The sequence below is a fragment of the Lissotriton helveticus genome, chromosome 1_2 (genome assembly GCF_964261635.1).
Source record: "Lissotriton helveticus chromosome 1_2, aLisHel1.1, whole genome shotgun sequence".
Lineage (NCBI taxonomy): Eukaryota > Metazoa > Chordata > Amphibia > Caudata > Salamandridae > Lissotriton > Lissotriton helveticus.
Window position 1 is genome coordinate 235,356,304 of NC_136058.1, and position 27,156 is coordinate 235,383,459.

Here is a 27,156-nt window from a genome sequence, read left to right on the forward strand (position 1 = left end):
GAGTTGTTCCCTGACGTAACCTTGTCCCCTTGAATGACATTCCACCTATTAACTGATACTGCATTGTTTTAGGTTTCCTCACTGCCCCCTTCCCATGAAGAATTATAATTGCAAAGTATATAACATGGTTACTGAGCGCCGAAACATGGTCCCATGACTGTGCCCTCAACTCTCGTATGCCTTGTGTGAATGTTATTGTTTCATTTGTTTTTCTTCGTATAGCTTCTATAAACACTGCACCATAGTATAAAAAACACAAAATTCCATAGACCTATTAACTATCCTGATTTCGACCTTGGCAACTATACGCATGCATCGATAATTCGCCGCCGGACCTCAGGGGTGTCGGCTGATTGGCTATGTATCTCCTGTACCGTTGCTTGTTGCTATACTTATCGCAGCCGGCCCCCAGGGTTGTAGGCTAAGCGCTGTGTCAATGTGCAAAGGTTAATAAAGCTCTTTTAAAAAATAAAAAAAAGATGTGGAATTCATAAAGGGATGGAGAAACTCTCAGGCAGATTGTTGATCTCGCATGTCTCTGTATTGGAAATATGTTGATCAGAATTTTGTGGAGAGGCTTGAGTCTGAAGAAGCTGTTGCCCCTGTCTGTAATGTACAAGACTGTAATCTTGGTGCATTTTCAAGGTTGCAGTGGGAAGACGGTATGCAGTCTGCTGACACTCTTAAAGAAGTTGTTGATATGATTAAGTTGGGTGCACGTAGAGAGAGAGAGAGTGTGGTGTCAATGCCTGCTAGGTCTTTTTCTAAAATCATTGATGAGCTGTACTTGAGTGGTTCTGATGTGGTCGTGAGGGGATCGTTTTATTCCCCCTGCTAAACTAAGATCTCATATTTTCAGACTGGGGCATGAAGGACATTTGGGTCAAGGTATGACCATCAGGAGGACTTCTGGTGGCCTGGGATGGATGACCAAATTAGAAGGTGGGTGGGGGAATGTGGTTTGTGCAAGGAGAGTGAGAAGAGATTGAGGGTTGGTAGCCAGAGCGGTATGGGACAGGTTTGTGATCGTGGTAGACCTTTGAGTACAATTTGTTTGGATTTCATAGGTCTTCTTGCTGAAGTGCCTGCAGATATGTGGTTTGCTGCGGTGATTCTGGATGTGCATTCCAGGTGGTTAATTATCACATTTTTTAGAGATATCACCACTTCTTCCACCATTAAGGTTTTGGAGAAGGTTTTCTTGAAGGAAGGAGTACCGCATACTTAGTTTACTGACAATGGAACACAGTTAGTGTATTGTTATGTTTTGGAGAACTGTGGAGTTAAGCATTCGTTTACCTCTCTTTACAACCCTGTGAGTAATGGTATGGTTGAGAGGGTTAACAGGTTGGTAAAGTGGACTGTTCAATTGGCGTTATGTAGTGGTTTGTCTCCTAGTCAGATAGTGGAAGAAATGTTGTGGGCTTATCGTTCGATTGTTCACAGTGTCACTCACAAGTGTCCTTTTATGCTTATGAGAGGGAGATTGCCTGGTTTCAGGTTGGTTCCCTCTTGGCTACAAGATTGGATTGTTAGTGGTGGTTAGCAGGTGCACAGAGAAGTTTCTTCCAAGTTCAAAGTTGGAGAGTGGGTGAAGGTCAAGTCTGGCAGGTGAAGTGGTGGATTGAGAAAGTTTACAGGTCGCTTCCGTGTTGTTAGGGTTGGTATTTTTGTGGTGGTTGAAGGTGGTGATAGGTGGAATTTCCGTAGGGTGGCATGTATCAGAGAGGTGGCATGTGTAGGTAAGAACTCTTCTGCTATTTGTACATGCCTTGCATTTACTGCAATCAAAGAATCCTTTCATGTCTTTTAGTGTGTTAGATCGTGGCTGCACAATATCTAAATGGCTCTTGACCAACATGTTTCTTAGAGATCTCGCTTTGCTGAACGTTACTAGGGGCTGATTAAGGATATGCCATTTTTTTCTGAGCAGTTTCTTTAAGAAGTTTGCTTCAGAAGAATATGTAGTAATCATTCTAAATTTTCCTTTGTTTTCATTCAGTTCCCTAGTTCTCCTGTTATCTTCAAGCAAAAGTGATTCTCTTGGAATACGCCTTACCTTACATAAGGCCTTTTCCAGTGGGTGTGATCATAACCCCATGACACTAAACCTCGCCTTGCTCTCCGAGGCAGCCGCCAGTTGCGCTTAAGTCTAAGAAACTCCCCATAGGGGATGCTCTGTATAAGAGCTTTGGGGTGGTTGCTGCTGCAAATAAAACTGAATTCCCAGCCGTGTTTTTCCGGAACAGAGTGGTGTGTATGTTGTTATTGTTCACAAACACTTTCAGGTCCAGATAGTCCACTGCCACTGGACTAACTGAACCTGAAAAGTGAAAGTTTAAGTTGTTATCATTAAGGGCACTGATATATTGATGAGCTGATTCTGTGCTACCTTGCCAGACGATGAATAAATCGTCTATATATCTGTGCCATTGCACCACTCTTCCCTGATGTTCACCCTCCAGCGACCTGGGCACCTGTTACTGCCACCGGCCCACGAACAAGTTCACGTAACTGGGGGCGAAACAGGTGCCCATCGCCGTCCTTGAGATTTGTTTGAAGAACTGGTCTTCAAACAGGAACATTTTGTTTCTCAGACAAAACTCAACACATTCCAGAAGCATTTCATTGTGCAGAGCATAACGCAGTTGATGTTTTTCCAAATACAACTGCACTGCTCTTAAACCCTGGTGGTGATCTATACATGTGTATAGGCTTGTAATGTCTAACACCATCAATAGGTAACTGGAATGCCATTTTAAAGTAGAAAGTTTAGTCAAAAAATGTTTAGTGTTTATTTTAATTATTTATTTATTGCATTTGTAAAGCGCATCTATCACCTAAAGGGCATCCTGGCGCTGGCAGACTGAATACAGCATAAAAAATGAGGCCGGTAGCAGACTAGAGTTTTGGGAAGAGAAGTGTTTTCAATCTCCTCCTGAACAGGAGAAGATCGGAAATGTGTCTAAGCTCAGCCGGGAGAGCCTTCCACAGTTTCACGGCAGCTACGCCAAACGATCTTCCTCCTGCTTTGATTTTCTTGAACCAAGGTATTGTCACCAACCTAGCAGAGGAGGAACGTGGGCTGCGGGCTGGAGCATGCCATCTAAATTTCCTTTGTAGGCCCACAGGACCTAGATCATGCAGGGCTTTAAAGGTCAGACAGAGAGACTTGAATTGTACCCTCTGTCTCACCGGGAGCCAGTGTAGCTGGGCCAAGGCCGTAGAGGAGGAGGCTCTCGTCGGCCACCCCAGAGCTAGTTTAGCTGCCGCAGACTGGACTCTCTGAAGTCTATCCATAAGAAAGCTTGGAGAGTCCAGCAACGAGGAATTACAATAATCTAGCCTGCTGAGCACAGTGCAGCGTACCACCTCAACCCGGGCGGGAGGCGGTAATAAGGGAAGAATTTTTCTCAGAAGTCTGATTACAGCTAAACAGCCAGCTACTAGTTTTGATACCTGCTCCTCCAGAGAAAGCTCCGTATTGAACATAACACCTAGGTTACGCACTACCTTCACTGGCTGTACCGCTGAGGAAAAGTCCCCAGGCCAGAAGTTGCATGGTAGGAGATTATGCGCCCTAGGCCTAGGGCAATATAGCACCTCCGTTTTCTCTGCATTGAATTGCAGTGAGTTGGCTTTCAACCACCCCGCCGCATCTCGTAGACAGTTATGAAGTTCTTCCAAGGAGGGCGAGTTATCTCCCGCCAGGGAAAGAATCAGCTGCGCATCATGAGCGTAGTTGACGATGTCGAAGTTATGTTTCTTGATGATTGCAACTAAGGGCCTCATACAGATATTAAACAGCACCGGACTGACTGCTGAGCCTTGGGGAAAACCATGCAAGATGGTAGAAGAGGTGGATTGAAAGGGAGGGAGGGCCACCGCTTGTTCTTTGTTCTGGAGGAAGGACTCAAACCACCACCCCAGGGCCCTACCAGCAACCCCCACCTCTCTCTGGTAGTGTCTCTGGTATATGAGTCCAGCTGTGCAACCAAAGGAAATAAAAAATGATCAATAAATCTGGATAAATGTTCAGTTAGGCTTCCAATTGATGATATTATTGGCCTCCCGGGAGGATTCACACTGTCTTTATGGAGCTTAGGAATATGGTAAAAGGTGGGGACTATCGGATGATTATTCCTCATAAAGAGATGTTCTTCTGTCCCCAACATAGACTTCGTATACCATTTTCTCATCAAGTCGTCATATGATTTTATACTTTTGTGATATGTTTCTTTAGTTGTTTTCTAATATGATTTTACATCCGAAAGTTGCCGTTGTACTTCCTTCTAATACTGGACTCTCGTTTGAACAACAACATTACCTCCTTTGTCCAAGGGTTTTATTATTCTCGTTTTGTCATTCATGAGACTCTGCAACGCTGACTGTTCCATACGATTGCTGTTACTGTTTACGGATTTATGTTTCTTACTCGTTCGAAATTTGAGTAGATCATTTACCATAGCTTCTGTGAACACATCTATGGCATCCGCTGGCATCTGTGGATTAAACATTGATACAGGTCTGAATGGACTTTCCTCTTTGTCTTGGTCAATGCCTGCACGTACGGCTGTCAGCTATAGTAATGTTCTCCTCTTGTAATTCCTCCTGAGATCCTAGATTGTTCAGAGCTTCCATTGCTGGAAGATCCTTCACAAGTAAGGTATCTGTTGCTGCAATTCGAGTCTCTGTCTTTTTCTTATCTTTCAGATGAGTTCTGAGTTTAAAGTATTTGTGTAGTTTTAATTTTCTGGTGAAATGAAAAAGGTCAATTCTCGTTTGTGTGCACTCCAAATGGTTTGAGGGTCAGAAAGTGAGACCTAGGCTCAGCACCTTTGTTTCTTCTTTTGTTAAGGGGTTATCCGTGAGGTTTACCACGGTCAGATTTGTTGCTTCTATTGCCACTTGTTGTCCTTCTTCTTGTTGCGGTTGGTCCATACTGGTCTCTTTCCTCTTCCTGCCCCCGCCTCCTCTCCTTGTCCGTCTCCTTCCCTTTCTGGGGGTTTGTTTTTCCCTCCCCGTAGCCATGATAGCCAGATAATTTGAAATTCGTCGTGAAAAGGAATTCTCCTTCTTTCATTCACTTTTGACGCGGTTTCATCACCGGATTCATTTTCGGTTAGGTCGGACTCAGAGGTTTCAACCCTTGGAGTTGCTGTTTTTTGGCCCTCTGATTGAATTCCCTCCTGGGAATATCAAATTTCCGAGCGAAGGTGAGTACTCTGCCTTGGAGATAATAATTTTCATCCCTGGCAAACTTTTCTTGTTTCCTGTTTTTAATTTTCTCTTCATATTTCAATAATCTCACCTTCATTAGACCTTTCAACTCATCCACACAACTTGTGTTTTCCGCCTTTGCTCACTTTTCTTCTAGTGCTTTAATCTCTTCCAGGGCCTTAGCACGATCACTCCAAGCATACTTGACTAGTATTTGTAGAGTCCCACGACAATATGATGCTGTATGTTCCGCCCAATCAGTGAGCAATTGCGGGTCTGGGTTCTCGTATGAGGATACTGTGTACACCCTCAACCCTCTTGGGACTCTATTCTCTTCAATATAGCTTTGGAGGCTGGTGGCCTCCCACCATTTTCTTATTTCGCGTTCGTGCAATCTGTCCAACTTGACCATCATGTCATTCAATTTACTCTGTCCTGAAATGGATGCAGGGGTCGATATATTTTGTTGAGTCTCCTTGCCTTTTGACTTGAACATGGCCTTCGCCGCTTCGCGGCGCGAGGATTCACAAAACATGCCTTGTCTGTATCTTATTATTGTTATTACTAATATTACACTATTCTGTTGCACAGGTCTGATGCTGCGCCCCTTCTTTTCCCCCTTCAAACTCCTTGCCGCTGTTTTACTGCCGTATAGTTAAAAGGCTGATTTCACTCACCGAGCTTGCGCCGCACCTTCTTTTTGTTCCAAACTGCCCGTCCAGGCGCGTCCGATGCTTGCGTTGTTGTCGGCTCATTACGCCTTAGCGGTCGCGGTGGTGCACTGTGTAAATCCACGCTCTCCGTGCCACGCAGTACTTTCAGTGCACTCACAGGCGGGTGCCAGTTGCGGTCGTGGCGATCCGCTTTAATCACTGCTCCATTTCTTTTCGCTCGCAAACAAATACCGCACTCACAATGGAGAAACCGGGCTAACAGCAAAAGAGACCGTTTATTTTGTGCAAACGGACAAACAAACGTTTCAGCACAAGGCTTTCCTCAGTGTTAGCACTTCGTTACACAAGGCACGTTTATAAAGCATTGTCAATTCAAAACTCAAAAGGTACACGTGTTTTCAGGCATTGAGATCGAGAAGGGACACTTTCACTCCCTGCAGCAATGGGCGCCATGTTGGAGTGTCTAGACACCCTAGTCTGGTGCGGCGAGATAACACACAGGAAGCGTAGTGACTAAATACGTAACAACTGTGAAAGTAATTACTAAATGTATCTGTACATGTTAAGTTCTACATTTGTATGAAAAGAAGCGGTTTTTTTCCCCCACTTGCTACACGCTGCACCCTATCACGTGATGATGAATATACATTGCAAAAACTAGGGTGTCTAGACACTCCAACATGGCGCCCATTGCTGCAGGGAGTGAAAGTGTCCCTTCTCGATCTCAATGCCTGAAAACATGTGTACCTTTTGAGTTTTGAATTGACAATGCTTTATAAACGTCCCTTGTGTAACAAAGTGCTAACACTGAGGAAAGCCTTGTGCTGAAACATTTGTTTGTCCGTTTGCACAAAATAAACGGTCTCTTTTGCTGTTAGCCCGGTTTCTCCCTTGTGAGTGCGGTATTTCTTTGCGAGCGAAAAGAAATGGAGCAGTGATTAAAGCAGATCGCCACGACCGCAACTGGCACCCGCCTGCGAGTGCACTGAAAGTACTGCGTGGCACGGAGAGCGTGGATATATATATAAAAAAATAAGAGACAAACATGCAAATGAATATCTCCCAAAACTAGGGAGAACCAGACTTTATAGGGGACAGCATAAAGAAATACTTTCAAGAGGAGTTAAGAGCCTACCTTAAAAAGGTAGATGCCGCAATATCAAAAAGGAAGAGGGGATCTCCCTCAGAGGAGAATTATTATTCCCTCTCCGACAAAGAACCCCCTTCTTCCTCTGGTCCCCAAAAAAGGGGGAAAGTTTCACAAAAGAGGAACACACAGATAAGACCCGCCTATGACATTAGTAGCCCTCGCACTACAATAGATATTGTTGCTCTTAGCAGCAAAAGAGAAGATGGCCACCTGAATGGGGCACAAAGGAAGGTTGCCCCTAGCGGCACATTAAGAACGAGTGACCTTATTGGTACAATAGATGATGATAACTTTATGTCATCGACAGATAACACCACTGACTTGGATTTGGCTGACTTCATTTTTGGCCCTCAAGACAAGTTTGAGCTTTTAGATGATACTGAGGAAGACATGTATCAACCCGCCACTTCTCAGGGAGTCAAACACTCCTTCGGGGGCAAAATATTTAATCCCACCACAATCAAACACCCTCGCAGTGCTGAGAGGTGGCCATTACACCATGTTCCTAAATACCTACGCTACTGGGTAAAGAAGCCTCTAGATAAGGATACACGTAATCTCCTTAGAAGTGAATGCCCAAGGCCCTCCACTGAGGACAAGGTGTGTAACACGCTTAATTTAGACCCCAAACTAATACGTTTTCTTTTCAAGTTCGGCACAGACCCTAGAAAAGGTATTGAGAAATGCCTGAAACAATCGCATAATAAACTCCTAGATATCGTAGGCCCACTCACACACATCTTGGATATGACAGAGGATTCCAGAGTCAAAAACGTACCAGTCAATACCAAACTCCTTAGAGGATGGGCGCAAAGGACGTTATGCATGTTAGGCCATGCAAATGTCAAACTAATTATGGAAAGACATAAAGCTGTCTTGATAAGAATAAAACCAAAACTAGTGGATCTATCTAAGGAAGATATGGATCACACTAATGGACTCCTATTCGGAGAAAGCTTTGTTAAAACACTGGGTAAATATAGTTAAACTTTTACAGCCTTCAGAAGAGCGCAATACAATATGTGCCAGCTTTTTGGCTCGCGTTCACTTTTTGAAAGGGCTGACAGGCGGGGCGGTCTGCCTGCTGTGGATCCTTCAGGTCCCAGTTCTACCCACAGGAATATCCAAACCCCCAGTACTATGGGAGGGGTTATTGTCAAAACTCAAATTTTTACCCTCACAGAGGCAGAACCCCAAGAAACCACGGAGGAAGAGCAAGACCATCCACCCAAGGATACCAAAGTGTGCATCATTACTCCTTCAACCTTAAAGGTAGGGAGCACACTAAGACTGTTTGCCAAAAATTGGGAAATGATAACTTGCGACCCTTGGGTATTGGAAACAGTTACAGGTTTCAAAATAGATTTTTAGGAAACCCCATACCAACTCAGAAAACCCAAGGAATTGCTCTTAGAAAAAGAGAGATTGACCCATATAGATCTAGAAGTAACACAGATGCTAATCAAAGGAGCTGTATCAATAGTGAAGAATCAGGAGTCTACACAAGGCTTTGTAAGTACAATCTTCCTGGTAAAGAAAAAGGACAAAGGCTGGTGACCAGTCATAAATCTGTGAGACCTGAACAGATTTGTTACTTACAGACACTTCAAAATAGACGGTTTTCACCTCTTGAGAGATATTGTACAGATAAAAGATTGGTTATTAAAACTAGACCTCAAGGACGCCTACTTTGATTCCCATGGACAAGGACAACCAAAAATATCTACATTTCACATGGAAGGACGTTCTTTATCAGTTGCTTTGTCTTCCATTCGGACTGTCCTCAGCCCCGTGGTGTTTCACAAAAGTACTTCATCCAATAGTCACTTACCTCAGCGAGAGAGGAGTCAGATTAATCATATATCTAGTTGACATCCTCATTATGTCGCAGGACAGAATACAGGTTCAAAATCACTTACTTCTGACTATGAAACTCCTAGAAACTTAGGGTTTGTTTTAAATATGGAGAAGTTGGTTCTGACTTCTACTCAAAAGATAGACTTCCTAGGCTTTCAAGTGGACTTAGTCTTATCCCAACTAATTTTGCCACACAAAAAAAGTTGTAAAGATAAAAAAAATGTGAGAACAGTCTTATCCAAGGACAGAGACTTGGCAAGAGTTCTGGGACTCTTTTCGTCCTCCATCCAGGCCATCTCTCCCAGTCCCCTACACAACAGAGGTTTACAGAGACTAAAAGCATTAGGCCTGAGGACAGGATTATGGTATGGAGACTCAATAACCCTATCAACAGATGCATGAGAGGACTTAACTTGGTGGCTAAAGATCTTTGGTGCATGGAATGGCAGGACATTTTGGGGAATGTACCAGACTTTGTAATAGAGTCTGATGCACGCAACACAGGAAGATGAGCCAGGTTTGGGAAGATAGAGATCGGGGGAACATGGTCCCTAGAGGAACAGTCTCTTCATATAAATTGTCAGGAAAGGCGGGGGCGGAGCTTTACAGCAGCCAAGATGGTCGCTTGAGGCCGAAGCTCCGTCGTGCACAACTGAATATCCTGTAATATCCTCCAACAGAGCGAGTTTACGCGTACCCCACTCCTTCCCTGGACGACAAGAATAGCTGGGATGCCTGCGACCCCAAAATTGCGGAGGTCTGACATCCAGGGGTCAGGACGAGAGGCGGTGAAGTTCCACGCGCTGGCAGGCCGCAAGCCGCGGTCCCCAGTAGAATATAACCCCGAGCGACTTGAGCAGACGTGCGGCCACAGAGAGTGCGGTCCCCCCCCCGGAGATCCGAGAGGAAATCCGAAGTCCTGATCGGGACCTCCCTGACGGAGTCGGAAGGTGAGGAGAGGGTGCCGCGACTCGGAGGGGGAGAACCCTGTCTCTGCTCGTGCCCTGGTGGTCCTGTGCGTCTGGAAGAGGATTGTGCCATTTTCGGAGGTAGGGCCCAGCGCGGTGGCGGAGCGGATGCCGGCGCGGTCTGAGACCAGGAGCCTGGAGGGAGGGCACGACTAGAGGCCCACAGCAAAAGAGCCAGGGGGGCACTGGGAGCGCCCTCCCCCGCAGAGGTGAACACGGCGCTACGGCCTGAGAACCATCGGCGGAGACCGCGAGTGTTCGGCAGCATTGGAGGGCAGACGGGGAGCCCATAGAGCCCTGACGCAGTCGCCTGGCTGCGGAGCCTGGCCACACTAACGCGAGCAAATCTGCGGTGGTCCTAGTCTGTGGTATGGACACACACTGAGCACACCCCACCGCAGGAGCGCAACGGGGACCCCGCACGGCCCAGCAGAGAGCGAGGAGGACAGGTCGACGATAAAGCTGGGCGTCCGGCAACACTTGCTACAGCGGGACCCCGAGGGTAAAGAGTCCACTTTCCTGAGTGGGATATATCGAACCGGACTGGGCTGGAGCACTAAGGCACCGCTAGGAGCAGTAGGGCAATCGGAAGGCGCTTTAAGCCAGGTTGGCAGTGACATTCACGGGCCTCCGCTCCAGATTGGTGGAGTGGCCTAGACTGTGGTGGGTCTCCCGGACACTGGACGACCGTCCCCGGTGAAACAAAATACGTGTGCATCCGCCGCCGGGTGGCAAGCAAGCCCTTGCGATGGGCAAGGGGGACAAAACGCAAAGTAAACTTCCCTTCGCTCAGAGAAGGTTGCAGCTGCAAAGCCCACTCACGGAGCACAGGGACATCCCGCGGCCGGAAGAGGACCAGGCGGCTGGCTCAGATATCAAGAGCATGCTGCTTTCAATGGAACCAAGTCTACAGTCCAGCATCTCTGCGCTTGGGGCCAAGATGGACGCTATGACGTACAGGATGGACCGCATGGCAGAACGCCTGGACAAACATGCAGAGAAACATGACATGGCTGAGAGGAGGATGAAGGAAGTGGAAGAGGCGCAGACAGAGATAGATGTGGCGCACAAGAAGATGGAGAGGCTGATGCAGAACCTACAGGACAAGACGGAGAATTTAGAAGCACGCTCGCGATGTAGTAACCTTCGCATTACGGGCCTGCCGGAGACCACGCAAACTGGAACAATGGAGCTATTCGTGGAGAAGCTACTCACCACCCACCTAGGGGAAGGAGTGTTCTCAGCGATGTTTGTTGTGGAACGAGCACACCGAACCCTGGGCCCACGCCCGCGCCCGGGAGAGCCTCCCCGCCCCATTATTTCTAAACTACTCAATTACCGGGACAGGGACACCGCCCTCAGGCTGGCTAGAGCCAAAACAACACTACAATATGAAGGGTCGGCAATATCACTATTCCCGGACTTCACTGTAAGAGTGCAAGTGGCGCGTAAACACTTCATCCCACATAAGAAGCGTCTCAGAGAACTGGGACTGGATTATGCGATGCTGTACCCTGCCAAACTGCGTGTCAATAGGCAGGGGCACTCGCATATATTCACTGACCCAAAAGAACTGCAGCAGGCAATGAACCGATGGACGAGGGAGCAGAGAAATGGCAACGTGGAAGCGCCTGAAGATGGAGGAAACAGCCATCTAGACGATCAGGAATGACTGAGCACCCAGAACTCTATAGCAGAGCGGACGGAGGGAGAGAGAGCTCTGGCTGCTAAAATATCATGCCCAGCTGAGAGGACATAGTCGGCTGCTTGGTCTGCTCTACGGACAGCAGACGTCTGGCATATAAGTAGAAGAAAAAGTAGAGGGTGGTGGCGATAGATCAGGGATCTGTCTGGCATCTGCGAATAAACTGAAGCGGACCACGCCATCCCATATTGAACTCAGTGGGCAGGAGGGGGAGTACAGGGACTACAGTGGAAGGAAGGGGGAGATGAAAATCTTATTGAGTGAGACTGCGGAAATGTTATGTAGCTCTGATCATACTTTAAACTGTGCATGGCGGATGGAGGCTAGGGGCCGGACAAAGTGATTTGAGGACATTGAGGGTAATAAGTTGTTGGACGACCTTGGTCCCCGCGCGCAATGCACTGTTGAAATTCTAGTTATTGAGTTGGGGGGTTTGGGGTTGGGGTGGGGCGGGCGGGATGGGACTCTGCATGGCCAGGTTGGGGGGGGTCTGCTGTGGGTGGGGGGTGGAGGGTCTGGGGAGGATGTGGGAACAATGTGGTACGTTCTGTCAGCTCATACTGCCTATGCTAGCCTTGAAATGTCTGCTAACACTCACAGAACTACCCTACTGCTAAAATGACTAGCACAAATAGAGTACCCGCCGAGGGGGAGGCTGGGACACTCAGAGCATTAACATGGAATGTAAGGGGTTTGAATGATCATCGTAAACTCAGAAAGGTTTTGAGTTATTTGCAGTGCCACAACGTGGATCTGGCACTCATACAGGAAACGCACCTTCCGCTCACAAGTAAAATGCTTCTTACTAGGGGTCTGGTGGGCAACATCCCGGTAGCAGGGTTCACGACACATTCCAGGGGAGTGTTGACATGGGTAAATCCCAAATCGAAATTAACATTGTCTTTACTGAGAGAGGACCCGGAAGGCCGATATCTAATATCGAGTTGCACGAGGAAGGGGTATGATCTCATAGTGGTCAACGTTTACGGTCCTAATTACGACTCCCCAGACTTTTATGATATACTTGCTCAGCACTGTCGAGCATACGCCACCACACAGATGCTCTGGGGGGGCGACTTAAACCTGGTGATGGACCCGGAGCTAGACAGGTCCTCAGGCCCTCCGCGTAGACCCTCTGCTGCTGCACTGAAAATTCGGACGGAGCTCATAACACTAGACCTAGTGGATGTGTGGAGAAGCAGGCACACAACGAGGGGGTGTACACACATTATTCGGCCTACCACGATACACACACCAGAATTGACTACTGGTTGGCGTCTTCCTCAGTAACGAGATTCATCAAGGCCTGCGCTGTGCTGTTGCGCACCCTCTCTGACCACTCACCGCTTCTTTTGGTACTGGAGACACCAGTGAAAAGAATTCCGCCTTTTACGTGGCGCTTCCCCCCCGTACTCCTTATTGGACGAAAGCTTTAGGGGGATCTAGCCGTAGAGATTGACAATTTCTTCGAAACTAACATAGGGTCGGTTGATAGCTTTGAAACCGTATGGGAAGCATTTAAAGTATACATCCGGGGCATAGCTATGTCCAAACACTCGAGTGTGCTCAAGTCTATACGACAGAGGTTACTGCACTTAGAGAGGCGGCTCGCTGAGTTGGAGAGGCGACAGTTGGGTGGCTCAGATACCAACGTGACAGAGGAAATCAAGACCCTCATAGTAAAATACAATGAAGAAGCAGATAGGGAAGTTCAGCACATGGGGAAGTACGCGACTGCCCGGATGTACAGTGAGGGAGAGCGTCCTGGCTCCCTCCTAGCCAGGATACTGAAAAATGACAGACGCACTCAGATTATATCGGAGCTAGAGAACGGCAGCTGGTAAGCTGCTCACTGAGGAGGCAGAGATAGCAGATGAGTTCAGGAGTTACTATTCAGGACTTTACACTTCTAGGACTGAGAATATCGAGGATGATATAGATGACTATTTGGGCCATATACAGTTGCCTTTTCTGATGAATTCCGACCGGGAATTCTTGATGCAGCCCATACATAAGGACGAGATATCAAAGGCGTTGGCAAGTATGCGTACGGACAGTGCCCCCGGGGCGGATGGGCTCACTGTGGGCTTTTATAAAGTATTTAAAGACAAGCTGATCCCACACTTATCCACTCTATTTGACGAAGTCTGTGTTGAGGGCAGTATGCCACGTTCCATGAGGGAGGCGTTTATTGTGACCATTCTTAAACCAGGCAAACCTGCGAATGCATGTGGCTCCTACTGGCCACTGTCCTTACTGAATGTTGACGCCAAGCTGTACGCCAAGGTACTGGCGACACGATTGGCGCTACTGACCTCAGAGTTGGTGGCACCGGAACAGGCGGGGTTTGTCCCCAACAGGAACCTCACCTATAATATTAGAACCGTCTTGGGAACTATGCAGCATGTAAGGCCAGACACGAAGGCCATAGCTATCTTCCTTGAAATGGAAAAGGCCTTCGGCTCAGTGGAGTGGCCCTTTATGTTGCGGGTTTTACGAAGGTTGGAACTGGGCGAGCCGTTCTTGCAAATGATAGGGGCACTATATCACCACCCTGCGGCTAGACTTTGCATAGGAGACCGGGTCTCGGACTCCTTCGAGATAAGCAGGGGCACTAGACAGGGCTACCCGCTTTCGCCATTACTCTATGCGCTGGTCGCTGAGCCGCTGGCGTGCGCCCTCAGGCAGTACCATAGTAACGAAGGTATAAACTTCCCAACGTACAAAATTGTCATATCGACATATGCGGATGACACATTGCTGTATGTCCGCGACCCAGAGACGAACCTATCCTCGGTACTGAGGGAGGTGGTACGCTATGGTGCCCTTTCCGGCCTCAGGATAGATTGGTCTAAATCGGTGGCATTTCCGTTGACCCCAATGACAGTACAATTTGATATGGAATACCCGCTACAATGGTCGACGGAACCGGTCAGATATCTGGGGGTTATGCTCCATACTGACCCGGACATTCTCATACGCGAAAACTATGGTGTCGCGTATAGCAAGCTAGAAGACGACGTGGATGCGTGGTGCAAACTGCTGCTGTCCTTGATGGGACGTATTGCCATTATGAAAATGGTGGTACTACCCAGATTCTTATTTCTGTTTAACAACATACCGATAGTGCTGTCGAAGACCTTCTTCAAAAACCTGACTCAGCTACTGATTAGACTCGCCTGGGGGGGCAAACAGCCCAGGGTGAAATGGACAATACTTACGCTCCCGTATGAGTTGGGGGGACTGAGTGCTCCAGACATGGAACGGTACTACAGAGTGGCACAAGCGGCACATTTACACACGTGGATTCACGGAAATGCGGATATACCGCATGTGCGCATGGAACGTCTTTTTGCGGATCCGACTCCGCTTCTTGCCACGGTATTTAAACCGGTAGACCGCAGGATTGGAATATTGGACTCAATTTTGACCACTAACCACGCATGGCACGCGCTGCTGCAAGCGCAGGACAGCGTATTACTGTACTCCCCCCTTATGTCTATTGACTGGACATTATGGCTGGCTCCCGTGGCGGAGAAGGGACTGGTTCGAGCTTTGCGTACGGTGGGCATTATTACTGCGGGAGACTTGTTCTTAAATGGCACAGTGAAAACATGGGAGCAGACCGCACTGGTACCAGGCGAGGCCCCGCTACTCCTTCGATTTCAATATCACAGAATTCGCAGCTCATTACTGGACCTCTTAGGCCCGGACCTGGCGGAACCGCCGGAGGTGCAGGAACTCACCTATGTAATCAAAACTTCCTCCCCCCATAAATTGGTCACAAATCTGTATAGAATGAACAGTGTGCACAGGGAACAGCAGTACTCGAAAGCTAGGATAGCCTGGCAGAGAGACCTACAGATTACAATAGATGACGGCGTGTGGAAATACTGCTGTGCGAGTACCAGTAAACTGTCATTAAATGGCAGACACAGAATAATTCATTTCAAATATCTCCAACGAGTGTATTCACTCCGGAGTGGCGGCATAGATACGGCCTTAGACGAACGGCGGAATGCGAACGCTGTCATGAACCGATTGCATACTTCATGCACCTGTCCTGGTGGTGCCCGGGTATCCGCAAATTCTGGGACGGTATATTCACTGAAATGAGCTCGATCTTGGAAATGGAGCTGCCCGCAGATCCCGCTCTAGCACTTCTGGGTCACTCCAGGGGCCTGCCCGTCGCGGTCAGACTACTAGCAGATATGGGCATGCTGATGGCCAGACGGGTTGTAGCAATGTGCTGGATGAGAGGGCCACTGCCAACCACGAAAAGATGGGCTCATGACATGCTGTACTGCTGCACGCAATCAGAATGTTACAGCGAGCTACTCCCTCCCACGAGTCGCCCAAAGAATTTCTGGGGCCTATATTAGGATCATCTGCGAGCGACGTTCACAGAGGAAGATGTACATGCAGACGAAATCGAGGGACGGGAGCTACTAGACGAGGATGACTCTGAGGGTAGACTGTAATGAGCATGCAGTCCAGACACACATGGGAAGAACGGAAGGGAGTATGGACGAGGGGTGGTACAGTGGACCTGCTTAGATGGTGACACAATCTGGCATAGCGCAGGACAGGGAACGCAGGACCTCATAACGGTGGGAGAACGGATCTGAGGTAACCTATGTTCATACGCAATGGGTAGGGTTGTTCACTAAGTAGGGGACCACTTTAGGCAGGCAGGAGCAAAGGCAGAGGGTAGATTAGAGTAAGAGTTGAGTCCGGGTGAGGGGGGGTGGCAACAAAGTAGGGGAGGGGGGTAGTTTGGGGTTTGTTTAGATAGAAGAGTTCTTAGGAAACACAAGACTGCACACACCATCTGAGTAGCCCTAGAAGCCCGCAAAGTGAGGAGAAGGTAATCTTACTACATCTGGGGTTGGGCGTACAGGATGCAATAGAGATGCCAGACACTCCTGACTGTACATACATGATCTCTGTAGAATGTGCCGCCGGACCCCCGAGGTGTTGGCTACTTGGCTGGGTATGATCAGACAGATAGAGCAGCTCTGCTTCTAAGTTCGCTGCCGGCCTCCGGGTTGTAGGCTGCAAGCTGTGTATGCCAATATAAAGAATAATAAAGGTTTTTCAAAATTAAAAAAATAATAATAATAAATTGTCAGGAAATGCTGGCGGCCCTGAATTCTGTAATGAGCTTCAAGGATCTTCTAAAGAACTTAAACACACTGATTCATTCAGACAACTTCTCAGCAGTTTCATATATAAACAGATTAGGGGGTGCGAGATCCAAAATGCTCTCAGATATAGCGAGGCAAATATGGTATTAATAATCCTAAAATCAGAATTTATTCCAGGGATTCAGAATGTAAGAGCAGACTGGAACTCAAGATTCCTGAGGGATCCCAGCAATTGGAAGTTACATGCAGAAGTCTTCTGTCTGATTCAGGACCTTTGGGGCCCATCACAGATGGATCTATTTGCGAGCTGGTTAATATCCCTAGTACCAACTTACTGTGGAAACCAGATCGAGGGGCATCCGCAATAGACTCCTTTCTTCAACCTTGGAGTGAGAACATAGCCTATGCGTTTCCCCCCTTTTCCCTAATTCAAAGAGTTCTGTGGAAAGTGACAGTAGAATTCAGCAGGATCATCCTTGTTGGAGAACTGGGCCTTATGGGCCGAGCGGCGCAGGGCACGGCTGTAATCTCTGGGTTCACCTGCCTTGTCAGACAGAGACACGAGACACTCTGTTAGGCGTAGAAAATAAGGTTTATTAGCTGCAGCTAAGCACAGTTATCCAAGAAGTACAGAAGGTAGATTCTTAGGAGACTGCCACTTAATTCCGTGGCGCACAATCTTTTATAGTACACATATTTACAATGTCTACTCCCAAGACATACAAAACTGACAAATAGGAAAAGTTTGAAAACAAGCTATCAGGTATCTTGAATACGCCCTTCTTGCAGACCCCGTGTTCTCTCCTCCCCTCAAGTTAGTCAATGCTAGTGCATGTAATCCAATTTGCAGGTGGCAGGACGTATTTGCGTGCCTCAAAGGATAGTTGTGTAATAGGAGAATACAAGAGAAGAATAGCGAAGGCCAGTCAAATAAGATAAAGTAAAGGAAGAATGGTGGGACCCAAACAATCAACTAAAACAAGGATCAATCAGTCTAGACATGGATTAACAAACTCGGCCAGACCCTGACATCGGTTTCATAAACAAGGACAAGGGGTTACTTTTTAACAGGAGAGACGCATAACAGCTGAAAAAGCAAAAACACTATGTTCACCGTGCTGCCTGAGTGAAGGCAACACAAAATGGCGGCTGTCACAAAATGGCGGCTGACTACGAAGCGAAGTTGAAAATCACAGAACCTCAGACCCTCCTTTTGCCATTACTCAGGCAAAACACAAAGGACTCAAGTTAATCTGAGTCAATGTCAATGGTCATGAGGTCATTGAGCTGTTGCTGCAACATCATTTTAATGTTTTCTGTTTTCTGTGACACAGGCTTTGGGACACACAAGGTGGCACAAAGACCACAGATGGCGGGGCCACACTGCAAACAAAGACAGCCACAGAAAATGATGGCTAAAATCATTCCAAGGAATGTTAACACTTTCCATCCCCATGTGGACAGTAGTCCCCAAAACCATCTCATCACAGACCAATCTCCTGTGTCCTGATGAATAGACTCGGAAATCACGTGTAACTTAGAAATGGCTTGGTATACTGTAGGGGCATTATCAGGAATATAAATGCAGCAACTAGACCCAATCAACTTACAGACTCCTCCTCTATCTGCAAGGACAATGTCTAAAACCATTCGGTTTTGCAAAGTCATAAGACGATCCGCCTGAAGTTCAGCTGTTAAATTACTCAAGGCTCCGGAAGTCACATTTATCGTAGCCTCAACGACACGAACTAGGTGTCTAATGTTTCTGCTTTTGGCCATTGGGCCCCAGAAGGGAAGAAACCCTTTGATAAAGTCTCCTCCCTCTTGTCCAGCTGTGTCTTTAGAATCAATAACCCCTCTGCCATATCTTTTTCTATGATGACCTGAAGGAGCAGTGTTTGTAGGGGGAAGAAGGAAAGCCACATAACATGTTCCTGAAAAATAGGCGGGAAGCCATGTATAGGCTCTATCATGGCAAACAAAATATGTACCTTGAGATGGTACCAGCGGTGAAGAAATCAAGGGTGAATAGATGTATGTATGGGAACAAACACTCTTTTCCTGTTTATTCTTATTATTCTGACCATTTATTTGCAGACATAAATTACCTTTATGGTCCAAATTGGTAAAGATCTTCTTTGTTTAGCCTTATCAGTGAGGCTAGTAATGTAACGAGTCACATTCCAACCATCATATGCTCGTTTCTCATCAACGGGAATCTTACCAATATCGGCAATTTTAGCCATAGTCACTATTCCCTTTATCAAAGGACTATGACTATAATCTGATCCCCCAGTATATTTATCACCAGGAGGATATCGAAGTTGATTCTGATTAGAAAACATAGTCAAATAAGCCCAAGCGGAACCTTCATAAGAAAACGGGAGAACTAAATATGGCATCCCTTTCTCAGCGTTATGGGGCATAAGCCCACAAACCCAACAGTCAGTATTGTTGAAGTATTCTGTTCTCCTAATTTGTTCATGATCCGGGAGTGTATAGAACTGATGCGGAGAAATAGTAGTGAGAAAAGGCAAAGAAACAGAAGTTGGAGCAGGTGCTTGCTGCATAGTGTGGACAATCCAACCCACACAAGCTAATAACATACATAACCATTCTAAAATACACAATGCTACGCCACATCGACTAAACAATAATTTCTTATATTTCATTTTCATTTCAACTTTCTTATCATTCCCTTCCATTTTATTATTCATTCTCTAAAGCGTTGCTCATGGTAATCTTCCTGGATCACTTAGTTGTGGTTATTAGCCGTCCTATGACACTGCAAGTCCTGCAGACCTATGTCACTACTCAGGTCACAGCCTAAGACTCCTACCGTGAGCCTGCAACTTGATGGATAGTGAAAAGGAAATGTCTTTAAAAAAAAAAGAGTAACCCAAGAAAAAGAAAACAACGTTCAATTGTCTTTCGGCAACCTAGGTCTTAAGTTGTACCGTGTCTTGCCAGGTATCGTTTGATCTCGAAACAAAGTCTCTGGGTTCATTGTGTCCAGTCTCAAATGTGTTGGTACAGCTTCTTGCAACACCTCGTCATCTTCTTTCTCAGAACTTGTCCAGTCCAGGCATGCACTACTAAAAGGTACAAATCGGGGTACTTTTTCACTCTCACTGTCACCTACGCCTTCTTGGACCCACTGGTCATAAGGTAAAGGCAAGGGTACCCTCTTACAGTGCACGCCTTGGACCCAATTTTTCTTTCAGACGACTTTCACTGCTGTACGGGTGACGAGAAGCACCTGTCGCGGTGGTACTCAACGAGGTTCCAAATTCCTTTTCCTCTGGAAATTCTTCAGACAAACGAAATCTCCAGGTTGAATGGAATGACCAGGATCTGAGGAAGCCTCTGGCAAAGCGTTTTGAACCTGTTGATGAATAACACGTAATTTAGTGGTGTGGTCATGCAGGTAATCAACCAACAATGGATATGGAATATCAGAATACTTTTTAGGTCGAGGGACTCCCCAAACATTGGCTGGGCGTCCAAAAACGACCTCATAGGGACTAAGTCCTAAACGAAATGTACAGTTGTTCTCGTAGAGAGAAGTGCCAAGAGTAAAGCATCGGGCCAAGCAAGGCCCGTGCTGGCCTGAATCTTTGCTAATTTAAGCTTGAGAGTACCATTATAGCACTCTACCAAAGCCGCTAACTGAGGGTGATTTGCCGCATGGAATTTTTGTCTAATACCTAGACCCGCACACACCTTCTGCATAATTTGACCCACAAATTCACTTCCATTGTCACTCCAGACAGTGCGCTGCAAACCAAACCTCTGGAATAATTCCTGCAAGAGGACTTTAGCAGTGGACAAAGCAGTATTACCCTTTAGAGGGTAGGCCTCTATCCATCTGGAAAAGGCACAGACCACCACCAAAACATACTTGAGGTTATTGGAACGTTCCATATGAATATAATCTATTTGTAATACCTCAAAAGGATACGTAGGGGGAGCAAAATGACCTGCCGGAGTTGGGGTTCCCTTTCCTGGATTATGCATCAAACAAACAATACAATTCTTTACCACATTGTCCGCACATTTGGGAATACCTTCATTCTGCCATACTGGAGCCAGAAGCTTACATATTCCTTTCGCACTGATATGAGCTGGACCATGCGCCATAGTAACTACAGGCAGTACATAGGCATCTGGTAACAGGCAACGTTGGTGTTCTGACAATTCCGTCCAACACCCTGTCGCGTCCAACATTCCCATACTCTCTCTCCACTTACTCAATTCCTTCTCAGTTGCTTCTTCTTGAATCATTTTCACACTTTCTACTGTGTCCTCACACATACCTACTTCTCTGACCCATCTTGCAGGAACTGCAATGTACATACAACTCTTAACATCTTTCGCTGTTTCTTTTGCTACCTCATGTGCAAAAGCATTCCCACGACCCACATCATCAGTGATCCTTTTATGTGCACTGCACTTCACAATTGCTATTGTTGGACCTGGCCCTTTTTGGCAGGTCCACCCCGAAACTTTTTGCTTTTTCCTAGCCTTTTTCTGTGACCTGGTGTTGGTGATTTTAGGATTTTGCGCACTTTTTCACTGTGGTACAGTGTAAAGTGCGTGAGCTCTCTGTGTATGTGTGGTGAGTGACCTGCCCTCCCATAGGAATGAATGGGGAATATGTATGCCCATGGTAGTTCCTGATGTGTGGAGAGTGCAGGGTCGAGTTTGGTATGTGCGAACTCGTGAGATTGAATGCTGCGCAATGGTATATGCGGCATGATTGTCTCTAGTGTAGAAGTGCCACTTTTAGAAGTTGTCATATTTGTATAATTTGTGTCTGGCATGTGATTGGCTGAGGCTGGCTGGTGAGCCTGGCTCCAAGAGTCTGGGTGGGTCTGCCCCGGTGGTGAATGGAGTGTTTAGCATGCTGATGTGAGGGGAGGAGTGAGCCTGGGCCTGCTTGTGGATAGACCGTCTGGTTTGAGGGTCCTGAGTGAGGCTGGGTTTTCCCCACACAATGCTGGCTCCACCCCCTGGGGTGCGTCTGATGTCCCTAGCCTGGTCAGTGAAAGGAATTCCCTATAACCAGTTCTAGCTGGTTCTCACACTGCCTGCACCCTGCTAGACAAAGGATTTCTCTGTATAAAAAGGGGCTGTGTCCCCTTTCAAAATGTTCTTGTTTCTAACTTGAATCCTGCCATGGGCGTGCTGCTGCTTGGGCCCAGGGGAATCCCTGGGCCCTGCCCAGCCCCTGGATACCTGATGGACCCTCCTTTTCTGGGAGCTGCTGTGCTCCACCTTATGTCCTAGACTGCTGAGGTCCTGGACACCTGAGGGACTTGGGAGACTGATGGACTTTCCCTAGGGACCTTTGCATGTGGTCCCCTGCTTGCAGACTCCTGGGAACTTTTTCTTGCTTTTGCCAGGGCTTATTATAGCCTAAAGTGCCTGGAAGTGCTTTGTTTGCTGTTCTAGCGCTAGGAGCGCTGTGGATTGTCCCTTAGCGCTTGGGAGCGCTTTATGTGCGAGTGCCGGTGCCCACTCGGCGCCTTTATTTAATTATTTTTATTGATGGGTGCCACCCCATTTATTTACTTGTCTAACGGGTGCTCACCCTGTTTCTACTTTTAATTTTGCAACCGAGGGTGCCCACCCCTCGTTGTGACCCTTTGAATCACCGCCGCTGGCCCGGAGATCGAAGCAGAGGCGCTGCGCCCGCCTCCCTGCCAAGGGCCGTGCTGCCATTGGCGGCCCTCAGCACAGGAAGCCAGGCAAGCAGTGGCGCGACGTGGGCGGGGCCTCGAGATGGTCACTTCCGCTTCCCCCTGCCCGGGGGAAGCCTGCTTTTTCTTCGTTGCCGGTCTCCCGTGTGGAGAGGGAGACCGGAAATGCTGGGCGTGAGAGGAGAGCGGTTACAGGCGCAGGCGGGGCTCCGGTATCGTAGAGAGCCCCGCGCTGCCCAGAGGAGAGCCCCGCAGCCCGTGAGGAGTGCGCCCCAGCATCTGAGTAGCCGGAGGAGCCCCCGCTACAGGAAGCCGGTGAGTGGGGCAACAGAGGAGAAAGGAGGGGCGCCGGGACACATTGTCGGTGTCCGCCCCCCCAAGTAGCGCGATCTCGTGCTCGGTGTGGTTGTAAAGCCACGAGAGCTTCAAGGGCATTTCTTTGTTGGAGACACAAGGCTCCCCGCCCGCATCTTTTGTTTCCGAGCCCACAAGGCTCCACGGGCATTTTTAAGTTCAGAGCCCATGAGAGGCTCCAACCAGGCAGCAAGTTGCTTTACGAGCCCTGGGAGGCTCAAGGGCATTTATTTTATTTCGAGCCCAGAGAGGCTCACAGCGGCATAGTTGTTGGACGAGCCCAGAGAGGCTCGTGGGGGCATTTCTTTGTCTAGAGCCCCGAGAGGCTCCCTGCCTACCTTGTTGTTTTGCGAGCCCAGAGAGGGCTCTTAGGGGGCAAAGTTATTTGCAGAGCCTGTGTGGCTCCAGCTGGGCGCAGCTTTGGTTCTAGGGCCAGTGAGGGCCCTGGCGCAGTTTTGTTGATTCACAGCTGCCCAGCAATTAGTGGGCAGCTGCACCGTTTAGGCCCCTGACTTTTGGACACAGGGCGTCCTAGCCCCAACAAGGCCAGTTGGCCTAGGGACTGCCACAGGTGGTGGCTTATGTAAGTTTTGCGCAATTGTGTGGTTTTATTTCACCTCTGAATGTGTTTTCATGCATCATGTGTTTTTGCGCTATTGAGTTGTGTTCTGGCACCTCTGAATGTTTTTATGCATCATGTGTCTTCCTTGTTCTTACACCTCTGAATGTTTTATGCATCATGTGTTTTTCCTTGTTCTCACACCTCTGAATGTATTTTTATGCATCATGTGTTTTCCTTTTCCCTACACCTCTGAATGGTTTGATGCATCATGTGTAATGTGTTCTTGCTGATACCCCTAAGTGTATTTTATTCTTAAGTGGGCCGCCTTCGACCTAGTGCCGAGAGGGAAACTCTGGAGTGTTCTGGCCGAGATGGGGTTTCCCCCGGATATCCTGATAATTCTACAGAGACTGCACCACAACAACTATGCCTGGGTCAGGTGCGGGAGACTCGGGGAACTGACGGACAGATTCTCCGTTGACAGGGGGGTTAGGCAGGGGTGTGTATTGGCACCGACCCTGTTCTGCCTCTTTGTCAACGGGGTAATCGCCCATCTCAACGGCACGGAATACACTGACGCCCCAAGGTTGGGCGGCAGCAGGGTGCCTGCAATCATGTTTGCTGATGACACCCTGCTGCTGTCCAAAACCCCCATGGGGATACAGAGGATCCTTGATTCTTTTGTGGCCTTCTGCACCGATAGGGGGTTGGAAATCAATGCTGCAAAAACTAAGTTCATGGTCCTGAACCCAACCCCAAGACTACGCCCGAATCCCCTACTGGGATCATCACGTTTAGAGAGAGTCTCCACCTTTGAATACCTTGGTGTAACGCTGAATGAAACCATGTCCTGGGGAACACACCAGACCAGGGCTAATCTTAAATTAGTGCAGACCACAGGGGGCATTGCTCGGATGTTGAAAAGCTCCACATATCGTCCGTTGGGGCCGCTTATTCAGATCTACAAGGCACAGGCCAGGGGGGCCATTATATATGGGGCGGAACTATGGGGTCACATATCCTCCCGCAGTTTGTCTATAACAGAGAATAACTTTATTAGACAGATAGTTGCACTCCCGCCTAGTACTCCTCTGCTCCCTTTGAGGATGGATTTGGGACTGAGACCAATAGCAGATGAACTAGGTCTCAGACCCATAGCCTTCTGGCGGAGGCTATGGAGTAGTGAAGAACTTTCTACTTACAGGGCGGAACTGAGGGAGTTTTTAACCCACCCCAAAGCTTTGCAGATCCCGTGGATAAAATATATTCAAAAGTCCTGTGTGAGACTGGGGCTCCCCGATTTGTGGCTCAATCCAGCGAATGCTTCACTAAAGATCCCACGAAAAGCTTTGGCCAATGCCTACCATGAGCAGAAATTAGCTATGGCCTTGGACTCTCAGGGTGTCGGGTCATTAACATCTGCATTTATGCAATGCAAGGATTCATATAGGCTGGAGAGGGTACTGGATGCTATGTCCCCTGTGCAGGCCAGGAAGCTATTTCTCCAATGGAGATATGGCACATTAGCCCTGCGATCCTATACTAGCTCCTGGTCAACACCGCCCTCCACCAAGCAATGCCCGGCATGTGCTTGTGCGGAGGAAAGCGATTTGCATGTGGTCTTGTTCTGTCCAACTTACAAGGCCGCGAGGAAATATTGGCTCCTACCACTCATTAGAAAATTTGGTTGTAGGGAGTACCTCCCTATGTATAGAATTTTAAAAACTGATCTTTCGGGTCCAACTGTCTTTGCATTGGCTAAATTTCTTGTAAATGTCTGGCATACTCGCACCCGTATTTTAAAGTCACAGGTTCCCACATAATTTTTAGTTCAACAATTTTAAATGTATGATCTTTTATCTGTTTTCACTCTAGTAGTACCTAATTTTTAGGGTGGAACGATTCTACCCTGTACAATATGCATTTGTTGTTTATCTCTGATGATTTTACAATGTTTTAAATGTGTTCTTATTGTATATCTTTGATGGTCAAACCGGCCGAAATAAAGATTGAGAATGAAAGGTTGTTCTTTCCAGTACAGGTGGTCCTAGTGAGGTCCTGGTCCCCTGCGTGACATTCTCCTAAGGTGGTTAGGGTTGCGTAGTTGGTACTTACCTGTTACCAGTGGTTACTGGTTGTGTGCTATACTTGCTAATTTGTGCTATAGTGATTTTATATCCCTTTATTCTAATTTCTGCCAGTATTTCTATTTCTAAAAGTATTGATCCTGACAGTGGCCCATGTGGCCCTGTCTTGTGAATAATCCCTTGTGAATATTGCCCGTGCCAGTTGGCACAATGTACATGTGTGATTTCTATCTGATGTGGTTTTGACAATACAGAAGTTATTTTTATATAACCTTGTGTGGAGTTCCTTTTGTGCTGTGCCTAGGATGTTGTTGCTGTTGTGTGCTGGCGCAAATGCTTTACACATTGCCTCCGAGTTTAGCCTTACTGCTCGTGCCAAGCTACCAAGGGGGTGAGCAGGGGTTATCTTGGCGTGTGACTCCCTTGCCCTGACTAGAATGGTGGTTTCTCCCTGTCTTTGGCGTCAGCCTTAGCCTACCAGAAATAGCCAGTTCTAACACTATTTGGATAGGCAAGGCAATAGATTTGAGAAGGTCAAGTTACCAACTGACCATGCTGTATTTTAGTCCCATGGGAAGTAAAGAATCCTCTTTCCTTCCACAAACGACCGAAGCTATGAGCTACGCCAAAAGCGTATTGGCTATCGGTGTAAACAGTCACTCTTTTTCCTTTGGCCAACACACACGCTCTTGTCAGTGCAATCAACTCAGCTGCTTGTGCTGAATTCTGTGTAATACGTGCAGTTTCTACTACTGTATGTAGAGTGGTAACAGCATAGGCTGCAGTTGTATCACCATTAGGAAGATTGAAACACGACCCATCTACCCATAGGATCCCATCCAGGTCCACGAGTGGTGTATCTTTTAAATCTATTCTGCCTTTAGTTTCCTCCTCTGTACGAAGAAAACAATCATGCTGTTCTTGTGTATCTTTCTCTTCTGGAATAGGTAACAATGTTGCTGGATTTAAAACATTACATCGCTTGATATGTATGTGACTAGCCAAAAGCGTCAACTCATACCCAGACAAGCGAGCACTCGTGAGATGTTGCGTTTTCGTTCTGTTCAAGAGAGTATCCACTGCATGTGGTACCATAACAACAAGAGCGTGATCTAATACCAATCCAGCAGATTGACGAATGGAGATCGCTGCTGCTGCTGCTGTTGCTCTGAGACAACTAGGCAATGCCTTGGCTACTGGATCCAATATAGCCGAAAATGGGGCACATGGCCTTTGTTTGTCTCCGAATTGTTGCGTTAAAACTGACAATGCACAACCTTCTCTTTCATGCATGTAGAGTGTGAAAGGTTTACTATAATCTGAAGTACCCAACACAGGAGCAGAACACAAAGCAGTACGTAAATCAGAAAAACTCGTCTGACATTCGTCAGTCAAAGGAAGAGGTTGGGGGTGTCTTTCAGAGTAAGTGCCAACAAAGGTTTAATCAACAAAGAAAAAATCAGAATCCACTGTCTACAATAAGAGGTAATGCCCAAAAAGGCACACACCTCCTTTTGTGTGGATGGTACAGACATTCGTGAAATTGCATGAATACGTTCTGGGGTCAATCGCCTTCCCTCCTTCGACAAGAGATGACCTAGATAGGTAACCTCTTGGCGGCAATATTGTAACTTAGAAGGTGACACCTTATGATGTAAATCAGACAAATGACGCAAAAGCGAAACACTCGCATTTTTACAAACCTCCTCCGAATCAGCAGCCACTAGCAA